The sequence below is a fragment of the Salvelinus sp. IW2-2015 genome, unplaced genomic scaffold, assembly GCF_002910315.2.
Source record: "Salvelinus sp. IW2-2015 unplaced genomic scaffold, ASM291031v2 Un_scaffold2632, whole genome shotgun sequence".
Taxonomy (NCBI): Eukaryota; Metazoa; Chordata; class Actinopteri; order Salmoniformes; family Salmonidae; genus Salvelinus; species Salvelinus sp. IW2-2015.
Window position 1 is genome coordinate 42270 of NW_019943940.1, and position 15310 is coordinate 57579.

The window sequence follows — 15310 nt, forward strand, 5'->3', positions numbered from 1 at the left end:
CCACCATACCACCACATCACCACTAACACATCACCCCCACCCCACCATCACCACTAACATCACCCCCACCATAACCACACCCTCACCCCATCCACCCCCACTCACACCCCCACCCTCACCACCATAAAACCACCATCACCACCACCATAACCACCAACCACCATCAACCACTAACACCCACACACCATCACCACTAACACCACACCGCCCACCATAACCACCACCATAACCACCATCACCCCCGCCATCACCACTACACCCCCACCATCACCACTAACACCCCCACCACCATAACAACACCATCACCACTTAACACCCCGCCATCACCACTAACACCCCACCATCACCACTAACACCCCCACACTAACCAACACCATCACCACTAACACCCCCGCCATCACCACTAACACCCCCCATCACCACACACGACCACCACCACACCACTAACCCACCACCATCAACCCACACCACCACAACTCATAAATAAGCTGAATGACGGGATAGTGTTATTATGGTAGCTGATGAAGGGGTATTATTATCATGATAAGGTGTGATTAGATTATTTTATCATAATAGCTGATGAAGGAGATAAGTGTTATCATGATAGCTGAATGAAGGTGATGTATTTATGATAACTGATGAAGAGAGATAGTATTTCATAATAGTGATGATGGGGAATATATTATCATAGATGGTCTGATGAAGAGGATGAGTATTATTATCATGATAGCTGATGAAGGGGAGATTGTTATTATTAATAATAGCTGATGAAGGAGAAAGTATCATCATGATAGCTGATTGAAGGGGATAGTATTATCATGATAGCTGATGAAGGGGATATTGTTTTATCATGAAAGCTGATGAAGGGAATATTGTTATTATCATGAAAGCTGATGAAGGAGAAAGTATTATTCATGATAGCTGATGAAGGGGATAGTATTATCATGAATAACGCTGATGAAGGGATATTGTTATTATCATGAAACTGATGAAGGGGATATTGTTATTATCATGAAAAGCTGATGAAGGAGAAAGTATTATCATGATAGCTGATGAAGGGGAAAGTATTATCATGATAGCTGATGAAGGGGAAGTATTATCATGATAGCTGATGAAGGGGATATTGTTATTGTTTAAACAGTAACATTATATCTTACAGATTATATGTAGTGGGAGAATAACAGTAAAGTGGTTTAAAACAGTAACATTAATATTTTACAGATTATATATGTAGTGGGAGAATAACAGTAAAGTGGTTTAAAACAGTAACATTATATTTTACAGATTATATGTAGTGGGAGAATAACAGTAAGTGGTTTAAAACAGTACATTATATCTCACAGATTATATGTAGTGGGAGAATAACAGTAAAGTGGTTTAAAACAGTAACATTATATCTCACAGATTATATGTAGTGGGAAAATAACAGTAAAGTGGTTTTAACAGTAACATTATATTTTAAGATTATATGTAGTGGGAGAAAAACAGTAAAGTGGTTTAAACAGTAACCTTATATCTTCAAGATCATGGACATTCCAAACAAGCCAACAGTCGACTCACTTCTGTCCAGGAATACCATCCAGACCTGGGAAGCCAGAAAACACCCTGGTCACCCTGAGGGAGAAATAAACACACACGCACAATTAGGATTAGGCATACACACGCACACAGAAAGCGCGCGCGACACACACACACCACACACACAGTAAAGGGTTGGCCTTAAGCATCTCTAAAACAGCAAAACATTGCTCTGTGGTGCTAATACAGTTAGGATGGAAACCACACCAACCACCACACAGGCAGAGTAGGCCAGTCACACCACCATCAATCTCAAATATGAATGTTATGACACTTGATATAGACTTTGCATGTCATGTGCAGTGTTGAGTAACGCAGACCAGCTTTAGCCAATTCTCAAACCTTATCAAGTATAGGACAATGTTTGGGTGGGCCGAACTTTTAAGTGTTATGTCATTAGATTGGATCGAGTTTCATAGGCAAATATGTCCCTGTGTGTGTGTGGTGCGTGCTGTGTGGTGTGTGGTGTGTGCTGTGTGGTGTGTGTGTGTGTGTGTTGTGTGGTGTGTGCTGTGTGGTGTGTGGTGTGTGTGTGGTGTGTGATGTGTGTGTGTGTGGTGTGTGCTGGGTGGTGTGTGGTGTGTGCTGTGTGGTGTGTGTGATGTTGTGTTGTGGTGTGTGCTGTGTGGTGTGTGCTGTGTGGTGTGTGTGGTGTGTGTGTGTGGTGTGTGCTGTGTGGTGTGTGCTGTGTGGTGTGTGGTGTGTGTGTGTGGTGTGTGTTTGTGGGTGTGTGTCGTGTGTGGTGTGTATGGTGTGTGTGTATTCTTCAACGTCTAAGGGCCCTGAGGAGGGTTTAGAGGTGGATGATGCTTTAGAGTGGTCCTGGTGAACTGAAGGTACTAGACCATGTTCAGACCCAGCTGACAGGACACTCTCTGACTCTCTGTTATGTTTAAAGGTTTATCATGTTCAAACACATATGTAGTTGTGAAATATCTCATATATGGTATATTGTATAATATAAAAATATTTCCATGGTAAATACTGTACCTTCTGGCTTGAGTTTCCAGGGAACCCATCTTTCCCGGTCTCTCCCTGCAAAGGAAGACATGATACAGTCAGTAGCTGCTGCTCCCTTATTGGTCATTTAGTTAGTGACTGCTTGTCTTATTGGCTGTAACAGTCAGTGGCTGGTCTATAATTGTCTGTACAGTCAGTGGCTGGTCTCTAATTGGCTATACAGTCAGGGGCTGGTCTATAATTGGCTGTACAGTCAGTAGCTGGCTACACTAATTGGCTATACACTCAGTGGCTGGTCTCTAATTGGCTATACGTCAGTGGCTGGTCTCTAATTGGCTGGCCAGTCAGTGGCTGGTCTCTAATTGGCTGGCCAGTCGTCGCTGGTCTCTATTGGCTGGCAAGTCAGTCGCTGGTCTCTATTGGCTGGCCAGTCAGTCGCTGGTCTCTAATTGGCTGGCCAGTCAGTCGCTGGTCTCTAATTGGCTGTACAGTCAGTGGCGGTCTCTAATTGGCTGTCCAGTCAGTGGGCTGGTCTCTAATTGGCTGGCCAGTCAGTCGCTGGTCTCTAATTGGCTGGCCAGTCAGTCGGCTGGTCTCTATTGGCTGGCCAGTCAGTGGCTGGTCTCTAATTGGCTGTACAGTCAGTGGCTGGTCTCTAATTGGCTGTAGTCAGTGGCGTTCTTTAGTAGCGCTTGTCTCTCCACGTCTATGGCAAGTAAGTATGGTTAAAATTGTACTTTTTCGAAATTCCTGAACAGTCACAGACATGGCTATAATATTTTCCTGAATGTTGCAGCCAGGAATGGTGTTTGATTGGGCAACATGAATAGGCCTTGATTAAGCTTAGTTTGTAGCAATAGTTCCTTAATTGGACTAATTATTGTCATATTGATACAGCATACCACCCTGCATCCCACTGCTGCTTGCCTCTGAAGCTAAGCAGGGTCAGTCCCTGGATGGGAGACCAGATGCTGCTGGATGTGATGTTGGAGGGCCAGTAGGAGGCACTCTGGTCTAAAACATAAATACAAATTTCCCAGGGCAGTGATTAGGGACATTGCCCTGTGTAGGTTTCTGTCTTCCTGATGGGATGTTAAACGGGTGTCCTGCCTCTCTGTGGTCAATAAAGATGCCATGGCACTTATTGTAAGAGTAGGGGTGTTATCCCGGTGTCCTGGCTAAATTCCAGTCTGGTCACCTAATCATCCCCAGGTTCCAATTGGCTCATTCATCCTCACTCCTCTCCCTTGTAACTATTCCCCAGGTCTTTGCTGTAAATGTGGTAAAATAAATTAATGTTTTTGGTTGACATGAACTACAATGGTTAAATGTCACTAATTTTACATTTCTAATGAGACCATGTTGAAGCAGCTAGCAGAAAGATGTTTCCCCTCGTCAACAAGGCCCTAACACAGTGAAACAGGGTTACTGTAGATCTGGGACTTTATCGGGTAATCTATCCACCTCTCTCTCTGCAGCTGTTGGAGCGCTGTGTTGAATACAACAGCTCGAACAGCTGTAAGGGAAGCAGGATGGGACCCTAGCTTGCTCAGTGAACTGCTGGACCTCCTAATCCTCTGGCTAATGTGTGAATAGACACTGACGGCCACTGACTGCAGCCTACATTAGTATAGGACATGCCCAGGGCCATAATGGTTATAATAACTTTGAGAAAATATCCAAATAATGTTTGTTTTTTAAATTTTGAGTGTGTCCAAGCTAAAATCCTTAATTGCTACATTTTTGTACATATAAATTACGACTATTGTATATACCTATAGATTCTAGAAGAACAGAACTCATAAATTAATCATACTGTATACACCCATAGATTTTTGAAGAACTTATAAATGCCTCATGAGCTTAGTTCAGCTGTCATACCYCTTCAGAACCCMAAAWATTAAATTTGTAAACAAAGTAAATGTAAACAAACACTGTATAGTGTCAAAACATGGTTAAAACTATCATTTTGATATCATGGATGGTCAGTCCTTGCATCCATAGGTCTGTCTACAAATTTGAATGGTTACTTTTCTGGGGCGGTGGTTAGAGAGTTGGGCTAGTAACCGAAAGGTTGCTGGATCGAATCCCTGAGCTGACAACGTAAAAATATGTTGTTCTGCCCCTGAACAAGGCAGTTAACCCACTGTTCCCCGGTAGGCCGTCATTGTAAATAAGAATTTGTTCTTAACTTGCAACGTTAAATAATGGTTAAATCATTTTTTCCCATTTTTTTTATTATCCAGGCCCATCCCTCAATTGCTTACCAAAATAGAAACAGGCTTGTTATTGTTTCAATTGAGGACTGTAGCTTTAAAGTAACTGTCCAGGGAAAATATCACTTTAAAAGCTAGACTCAGCAAAATGACGTTGCCACGAGCAGCACTGCAGATATTGAGATGAGTGAGATGCAAGACTTCGCTCTCACACAGTCACATACAGTATCTGTGCACGTGCATGGGTTCGCTTCACGCTTTGCTGCGTGGATGCCAGGGCGCCAAAACAGCGAAGAAGTTGAGCCATGCGCTTTCATGGTTGTTGCAGAAACTGACCCACTATGCTGTTTACTTTCTGTATGTATGTTGTATTGCTGAGTCTACCTTTAAAAGCTTATTATAACTCATACACAAATAATGTTGTTGACTCGTCCTATACTCGTATTTGTGGTCAAAGCAAAAAAGTGAAGAAGAAAATACTTTAAAAATCCCACCTCAAACTATTATCTCAAACAGACCATTTAAAAAATGCTTGCCATTTCCTCACAGAAGGTCACGTCATGTTTTTGGCAGAGATTGTCTCATTGTCTGAGCTGGCCTATCAGCTGTTTACTTGTCATTTATTTTTGTATTGAATGGTACATATCCACACCATGTTGTTGTTGGGGTACGCCCACACCCTGTTGTTGGCCACACTGTTTGTTGTGGGACGCCCACACCTGTTGTTGTTGGGTACGCCACACCCGTTGTTGTTGGGTAGCCCACACCTGTTGTTGTTGGGGTACGCCCACACCCTGTGTTTTAGTTGGTGGTACGCCACCCCTGTTGTTGTTGGGGTACTCGCCACACCTGTTGTTGTTGGGGTACGCCCACACCATTGCCAAAGAAAATATGCTATTTAACGTACTAAATAAGGAAAACTATTCACTCATATTGTTAATTATATGTAATAGTTCATAGAAATCTGGAAACACTGGACAGTTACTTTAAAATGTCCATGTGGCCTATCTAGAGATAGACATAGCCATGGATCTATAGGATAACTAGTGATGTGGAGATAGACAGTAGCCTATGGAATCTATAGGATAACAGTGATGTGGAGATAGACAGTACTATGGAATCTATAGGATAACAGTGATGTAGGAGATAGACAGTAGCCTATGGAATCTATAGGATAACCAAGTGATGTGGAGATAGACAGTAGCCTATGGAATCTATAGGATAACTATTGATGTGGAGATAGACAGTAGCCTATGGAAATCTATAGGATAACTAGTGATGTAGGAGATAGACAGTAAGCTATGGAATCTATAGGAAACTATATGATTAGGAGATAGACAGTAGCCTATGGAATCTATGATAACTAGTGATGTAGGAGTAGAGACAGTAGCCTATGGAACTATATAATACTAGTGATGTAGGAGATAGACAGTAGCCTATGGAATCTATAGGTAACTATGATGTAGGAGATAGACAGTAGCCTATGGAATCTATAGGATAACTATGATGTAGGAAGATAGCAGTAGCCTATGGAACTTATAGGATAACCAGTGATCGTAGGATAGATCGACAGTAGCCTATGGAATCTATAGGTAAAGTGATGTAGGAGATAGACAGTAGCCTATGGAATCTATAGGATACAGTGATGTAGGAGATAGACAGTAGCCTATGGAATCTATAGGATAAACTAGTGGATGTAGGAGATAGACAAGTAGCCTATGGATTATAGAATAACTAGTGATGTAGGAGATAGACAGTAGCCTATGGAATCTATAGGATAACTAAGTGATGTAGAGATAGACAGTAGCCTATGAATCTATAGGATAAAGTGATGTAGGAGATAGACAGTAGCCTATGAATCTATAGGATAACAGTGATGTAGAGATGAGACAGTAGCCTATGGAATCTATAGGATAACTAGTGATGTAGGATAGACAGTAGCCTATGGAATATATAGGATAACTAGTGATGTAGGAATAGACAGTAGCCTATGGAATATAGGATAACCAGTGATGTAGGAGATAGAGAGTAGCCTATGAATCTATAGGATAACCAGTGATGTAGGAGATAGACAGTAGCCTAGGAATCTATAGATAACATAGTGATGTAGGAGATAGACAGTAGCCTATGAATCTATAGGATAACAGTGATGTAGAGATAGACAGTAGCCTATGGAATCTATAGGATAACTAGTGATGTAGGAGATAGACAGTAGCCTATGGAATCTATAGATAACTAGTGATGTAGGAGATAGACAGTAGCCTATGGAATCTATAGGATAACTAGTGATGTAGAGATAGACAGTAGCCTATGGAATCTATAGGATAACTAGTGTGTAGGAGATAGACAGTAGCCTATGGAATCTATAGGATAACTGTGATGTAGGAGATAGACAGTAGCCTATGGAATCTATAGGATAATCAGTGATGTAGGAGATAGACAGTAGCCTATGGAATCTATAGGATAACAGTGAGTAGGAGATAGACAGTAGCCTATGGAATCTATAGGATAACAGTGATGTAGGAGATAGACAGTAGCCTATGGAATCTATAGGAATAACAGTGATGTAGGGATAGACAGTAGCCTATGGAATCTATAGGATAACCAGTGATGTAGAGAATAGAGTAGCCTATGGAATCTATAGGATAACAGTGATGTAGGAGATAGACAGTAGCCTATGGAATATAGGATAACTCAGTGATGTAGGAGATAGACAGTAGCTATGAATCTATAGGTAACAGTGATGTGGAGATAGAAGATCTATGGACTATAGGATAACACTGATGTAGGAGATAGACAGTAGCCTATGGAATCTATAGGATAACCGTGATTAGAGAATAGACAGTATCTCTGATTTAGGATAACCAGTGATGTGAGATAGAAGTAGCTATGGAGTCTATAGGATAACCAGTGATGTGGAGAGACAGTACTATGGAATCTATAGGAAAATAGTGATGTAGGAGATGACAGTAGCCTATGGAAGTCTATAGGATAACCAGTGATGTAGGAGATAGACAGTATCCTATGGAATCTATAGGATAAAGTGATGTAGGAGATAGACAGTAGCCTATGGAATCTATAGGATAACAGTGATGTGGAGATAGACAGTAGCCTATGGAATTATAGATAACTAGTGATTGTTGGAGATAGACAGTATCCTATGGATCTATAGGATAACCGTGATGTAGGAGATAGACAGAATCTATGGAATCTATAGGATAACAGTGATGTGGAGATAGACAGTAGCCTATGGATCTATAGGATAACCGTGATTGTAGGAGATAGACAGTAGCATGGAAATCTATAGGATAACCTAGTGATGTAGGATATAGACAGTAGCCTATGGAATCTTAGGATAACCAGTGATGTAGGAGATAGACAGTAGCCTATGGAATCGAATGGATAACCAGTGATGTAGGTAGTATAGACAGTAGCCTATGGAATCTATAGGATAACCAGTGATGTAGAGATAACAGTAGCCTATGGAATCTATAGGATAACCAGTTGTGTAGGAGATAGACAGTAGCCTATGGAATAATAGGATAACCAGTGATGTAGGAGATAGACAGTAGCTATGGAATCTTGTCTATTGTTTGTGCATTCTCCTTCATTCTTCCCTCTGACTGTCTGTCTGCTGCCATGTCAAGAAGGCAGATCATTAATCAAATGTTTTTCACACCCATGCACGCACGGCACAGCCACACACCACACACACACACACACACACACACACACACACACACACACACACACACACACACACACACACACACACACACACACACACACACACACACACACACACACACACACACACACACACACGTCCCCTCTAAGTGACAACATGTTCTCCTCTGTTAAATCCATTAGAGATAATTATGACACACTTCAACAGGGTAATTAGTATATGTTGGGCTCCAACGTGCATAATTGAGCTTATCTCTAACTAGCTGAATGTTTGCTGTGTGATCATGTATTGCAGTGGTGACATTGGTTTTCACCATCTACAAAATTAGACATGGAAAAAGCTAGAGATTCGGTGGTGAAGGTTGCTGACGAGCCCATCACAAGCATCGCGTTACTCAGAACCACGCTGTTCTCGGGGCAGGTCTGCCAGTTTTCACTAGCAGAAGGGACTTTTCGTAACAGGTTAGGAGAATGAGGTTCAGGTTAGAACAGGGTTGGATAGGGTTAGGGACAGGGTAGGGACAGGGTTAGGGACAGGTTAGGTTAGGGCTAGTAAAATGCATCAACAACAAAAAACGTGACTGGAACATATCTAGCTACAACCAGGCTGCCCTGAGAATACCCTTCGTTTCTACTAATGTGATTCTTCTAAAAACAACACTGTATCTCTGACCATGTTTACTGTCTGACAATGTGTTGGCAGTGGTGGCTAAACATTTAGGAATCTTTGAAGTTCTTGTTAGCATCTGAACGAGAACGCTGTCTGTTGCTTTGACCTGCGTTGAAAGTATTCAGACCCCTTCACTTTTTCCACTGCTGTGTCACGTTACAGCCTTATTCTAAAATGTATTAAATCGTTTTTTTCATCAATCTACACACACAATACCCCAAACGACAAAAAGAGCAGGTTTTAGAAATGTTTGAAATATAAAAAAATATGAACTAGTGGTTAGACCGTTGGACTAGTAACCGAAAGGTTGCAGTTCAAATCCCCGAGCTGACAAGGTAACATCTGTCATTCTGCCCTGAACAGGCAATTAACCCACTGTTCTAGGCCGTCATTGAAAATAAGAATTTGTTCTTAATTAATGACTTGCCTAGTTAAATAAAGGTCAAATTTAAAATTTAAAAAAATTAAAATGTACATAACTATTCAGACCCTTACTCAGTACTTCCAGATCTGTGCCTCGACACAATCCTGTCTCAGAGCTCTACGGACAATTCCTTCGACCTCATGGCTTGATTTTTGCTCTGACATGCACTATCAACTGTGTGATTTTCCAAAGCATGTCCAATCAATTGAATTGACCACAGGTGGACTCCAATCAAGTTGTAAAAATGGGTGATCAATGGAAAAGATGCACCTGAGCTCAATTTTCAGTCTCATATCAAAGGATCTGAATACTTATGTAAATAAGGTATTTCTGTTGTTTAGATGTAGTAAATGTGCAAACATTTCTAAAAACGTGTTTTCGCTTTGTCATTATGGGGTATTGTGTGTAGATTGATGAGGATTTTTATTTATTTAATCCTTTTATGGATTGAAAATGTGGAAAAAGTGAAGGGGTCTGAATTCTTTCCGAATGCACTCTATTTTCTATTGCGAAAGGCGAGCATCATAATATAAATGGATAAATAGAGACATTTATCTTTGGTAGTAAAACCATAAGCCATTAACGTAGTATGTTTTTAATGCCTTAAGGGATTTTGTGGCATCCTCCTGGGTTTATGTGCTGTCATTACTCCTCGGAAGAAAATCTTAGAACCACTGGATATCAAACACATTCATACCCTCTTTCATCAAGGATATCACTGTATTTTCTTCATCCATCATCCATCATCCATCATCCATCCATCTCATCATCCATCCATAAATATGATTTTTACTGGACTGTGGCACTAAGTTACAGAAGCTCTTCAATAAATGCATAAATTCACTGAGTTCTCTGCTTAATTCCCATTGGAAGTCCACTTCTACGAATGACTTTTACCCGACAGCCGACTCATTCAAGGTTTTACAGTATTACTTAACTGAGCGTTAAGCATGGGGATAAATGGGTCATGTGGAACTGAATTACTGTACAGCTCAAATAAAGTAGAGAAGCATAGCCACTTCTTGAAGACCAACTGGACATGTACATACAATAGATGAATGTGTGCTAGAGGATAGCAATAGCAGAATGATTACGTTTTATAGAAAGAGGAACAGGGAACAGAAATGATCATCACCATTCCAACCTTTTAATGCACCCCTTACGTAGTTGTTGGCAATTTAGCTTGTCTTTTACAGAGATGAATACAGAAGCTCCAATACTATTGAGACTTTAGAGCATTTAAACAGAATCATAATGAGAACTGTGGGTTAATCGTTATGACCTTACAAGGAAAACGTTGTGGGGAAATGGGGGATTACTTTGTGGTTGTGTTACTTCAAGAGAAAGTATTAATCCGGCACTGTGGTGGAAGCTGGATGGAGGATCCTAATCCCGTTCACAGGGATTAAACAGCTGTGGTCATCCAGGGTTCTTCAGGAAATKAAACACATCAATCCTGGTATTAGAAGAAGGCAGCGTCCTTGAAAGGACATCAGTTTTTCCTAATGGCCTTGTATTATATTATCGGATTTACAGCCCTAGTACTATGTTATACGATGTATTAACACATTCACAGCTCCTAGGTGGAATAAMATCTAAACATTGACGTAGTCATGAAATGATATCTTTTTATTATTCCTTTACAAAACCCAGAATGTGTTTAGCACCGTACTACAGATGTATTCCACTCCTGCCTGCTTGCCTTCTCAACGAGCTGTCACTAATTTCATTTAGTCCCACAATGCACTTCTTCTAAAAGTGATAATAATGCCAGGAATCCTATTCGGGGCAGTTGATTAGTTGTCACAGTGTCGCTGAACCCAGCTTGTCTGTCAAAACGTATAACTTCAACAGAGGTACAGTAATTAAATGACCCTTTCAGAAAATGACACGTCTTTGTATTGGATTCACAGTTTAATAGAACAAGTAAATGGTGTGCTCACAGGAATCTATTCACCTCAGTATGATACGTTTGGAGTTTTCCCTACAATTTTTTGAGGCAACTAGTTACTTTGAACCTGGGGGAAAAAATGAATTATGACTTTAAAGAGATTTGTTTTGTGCTACTTTTAATATGATTTAATGGTAGCTAAAGTGCCAAGACGAGTTCAATAAGGATATATGGACTGAGGTGTTATCTTTGGTCCTAGTAGACCACTATAACAAACTTAATGCCACTTCTACACCAGGAACATACTAATTATAACGGAGAGTTTCACAAATAACACAATTCCCCCTCCTCTCGGTCGGTCCTACAGGTAGAATGATTTAAAGCTTGTGTAGCTGTTGTACTTTCTCTGAATTCCTGAGTGGGTTTTAAGGGAAAAACAGAAGGACTGCATCCCAAATGGCCCCCTAGTCTCTATATAGTGCATTTCTTTTGACCCCAATAGGGCTCTGCTCCAAAAAGTAGTGCACTATTATTGGGAATAGGGTGCCATTTAGGACACACCCAAGTTCCTACTAGCTCTGAAAAATTACTTTACCCAAACTAACCCCACTCTATGGTAATTGGGTCAATGACCACAAAGACCATCTGGTTCTAATAGGCGAATCACCACCTGTTCAGAGTAATGAATTCCTATCATTCTTCATTCCCAAACACACTGGTTCTTCTCTCTCTCTTTCTGTCAAACCACACTGGTTCTTCTCTCTCTCTTTCTGTCAAACACACACTGGTCTTCTCTCTCTTTCTCTCTCTGTCAAACAACTGGCTCTTCTCTCTCTCTTTCTGTCAAACACACTGGCTTCTTTTCTCTCTCTATTTCTGTCAAACACACTGGCTTCTTTTTCTCTTCTTTTCTGTCAAACACACTGGTTCTTCTCTCTCTCTCTCTTTCTGTCAAACACACTGGTTCTTCTCTCTCTCTTTCTGTCAAACACACTGGTTCTTCCTCTCTCTCTCTCTGTCAAACACACTGGTTCTTCCTCTCTCTCTTTCTGTCAAACACACTGGTTCTTCTCTCTCTCTCTCTCTGTCAAACACACTGGTTCTTCTCTCTCTCTCTCTTTCTGTCAAACACACTGGCTTTCTCTCTCTCTCTCTGTCAAACACACTGGCTCTTCTCTCTCTCTTTCTGTCAAACACACTGGTTCTTCCTCTCCTCTCTCTTTCTGTCAAACACACTGGCTCTTCTCTCTCCTATTTCTGTCAGTCCCTTCGGCCCTCAGCCCTCCATTTGTGCATTCACACGCGCATCCGCCATATACACAAGTGTCCCTATGCTGAGGGAGTGAAAATGATGGAGGGTGTATTAGACCCTCCGACAGCCCACTTCAACGGCTTCAGAGCGATGTGGAATCCCATAACGCACCACATTATTTTTGAATTCGCACAATTTCACGCAAACAATGGAGAGGCGTAATGGAGAGCCACCTGTACTTGTTTCTGTTTGATTTCAAGGCTGAAACACGTAGCAAATGAAATGTTTAACTGATACTGACGGTAAAACGACAGGGGAATCTGAATGCTCGTTCTATTACTTTAGTTTTAGTTGTTCATTCTACCATTTAAAAAAACTATCACACCAAATGTAAAATCCATCATAAACATTAATAAATCAGTCTGGACTTATTTCCATTGTTAAATCATGGAGGATACACGCAATACAGTCTGGACATATTTCCATTGTTAATCACGGAGGATAACACGCAATACATCTGGGACATATTTCCATTGTTAAATCACGGAGGATAACACGCAATACAGTCTGGGACTTATTTCCATTGTTAAATCATGGAGGATAACACGCAATACAGTCTGGGAATTATTCCCATTGTTAAATCACGGAGGATAACACGCAATACAGTCTGGGACTATTTCCATTGTTAAATCATGGAGGATAACACGCAATACAGTCTGGGACTTATTTCCATTGTTAAATCACGGAGGAACACGCAATACAGTCTGGGACTTATTTCCTTGTTAAATCATGGAGGATAACACGCAATACAGTCCTGGGACATATTTCCATTGTTAAATCACGGAGGATAACACGCAATACAGTCTGGGACTTATTCCATTGTTAAATCACGGAGGATAACACACAATACAGTCTGGGACTATTTCCATTGTTAAATCACGGAGGATAACACGCAATACAGTCTGGGACATATTTCCATTCGTTAAACTATTTCCATTGTTAAATCACGGAGGATAACACGCAATACAGTCTGGGACATATTTCCTTATTTCTATCTTCAATTCAGTTACAATTCTAACAGAGATAAAGCCGTTGTGCTTCCTTAGTCACATATTTCAGGGAGAGAGACAAAGACGGAGACAGAGAAAAAACCGACAGAGATAGAGACTGACAGACAGAGAAAAGACAGACAGAGATGGAGACAGACAGAGATGGAGACAGACAGAGATGGAGACAGACAGAGAAAAGACAGACAGAGAAAAGACAGACACAGACAGACACAGTTATCCTCCTGTGTCTGTCTTTTCTCTGTCTGTCTTTTCTCCATCTCTGTCTGTCTCCATCTCTGTCTGTCTCCATCTCTGTCTTTCTCCATCTCTGTCGGTTTTTTCTCTGTCACTGTCTGTCTCTATCTCTGTCGTTTTTTTCTCTGTCTCCGTCTTTGTCTCTCTCCCTGAAATATGTGACTAAGGAAGCACAACGGCTTTATCTCTGTTAGAATTGTAACTGAATTCTACAGGTACAATACATGTGTACACATGCACAGTCATGATGGTATTTATTGAGCCAGATAGATATTCAACATCTCCTTTACCTTGTCTCCTTGATCTCCTTTCTGTCCTGGAAGTCCTGCCAAGCCTGGTAGACCTTGATCACCCTACAAAGAACAAGAACATTTAATTGATGTAATTTACCTGAACTAGCTTGCTAATGACTGTCCGTCCACACATTAAAAACTCCCCAAAGACATGAGAAATTCCCCAAGGTACCCCTCTGTCTGAAGTCGGCTTTCAGAACACTTCCATGGACATTAGKGGAACCACCTCTGGAGACGGCRGCCATGCCTCAAACGAAGCAACTACATATTTGTGCCAAATTACTGCTAATAAGCTATTATTTCCTGCCTTTGGTTGGCATCCAAGAAAACGCATTGGCATAAATGTGCTTTAATTGGTTATTTATTTTCTTGTTTAATACGTTTGGTGGCAGCAGTGGGATATTTGAATTTGGAATTCTGAATGCATGGTTCCATTAGAACAGAACAGAACACTCCAACCCATTAGGATTCTAATTGCTGTTTGGACAGATTGTAACTGAGGATKGCTCAACTCCGATCTCCTATATCGAAGTTGAGTTGAGTATTGATAAGTGGTCGCACGATTTGCTAGCAACAACATTGAGTTGCCATCAGTCGATACTTGAAATTCTGAAAACGCTTACCTGTACCTATTTTTGTCCTGTACAACAAGAGGTCCTTCCGAAGGGTGCTGAAATGAATACTTTTAATAAAAAAAAATATCGAAAACAACAACCAACTTCTACCTAGTTTGTGTTGCTCAACTCAGCACGAATGGACTTGTGACATTTTAATGTTAGATTACATAGTACGTCAAGGCCGCTACATCTTCCGTCAGGCAACACAAACGAGTAAAAAGTCGGGGGTTCCATTCAATAAAGGTTTTTATTAAAAGTGTGAAGGACAGTACAGGACAAACATAGGTACAGGTAAGTTTTCAGATTAACATTTTTTACAAGCATCGACTGATGTTGACTCAATGTTGTTGCTAGCAAACCGCGTGACCAGTTATCAATACTCAACTCCGCCTCAATATAAGAGACCGGATATAAGAGA

The 15310-nt window shown here is 40.9% G+C and overlaps 1 protein-coding gene across 1 annotated transcript in view; it reads right to left on the reverse strand.

Moving 5' to 3' along the window:
- Nucleotides 1-1555: 1555 nt before the first annotated feature.
- Nucleotides 1556-15310, reverse strand: part of col19a1 (collagen, type XIX, alpha 1) — a 39475-nt gene continuing 25720 nt past the window's right edge. Inside the window, exons 8-10 of the mRNA XM_024141616.2 lie at nt 14273-14335; nt 2569-2613; nt 1556-1614 (exon numbers count right to left, since the gene is read on the reverse strand). The gene's annotated coding sequence lies outside the window, so the exon portion shown is untranslated. The remainder of the gene's footprint in view (nt 1615-2568; nt 2614-14272; nt 14336-15310) is intronic.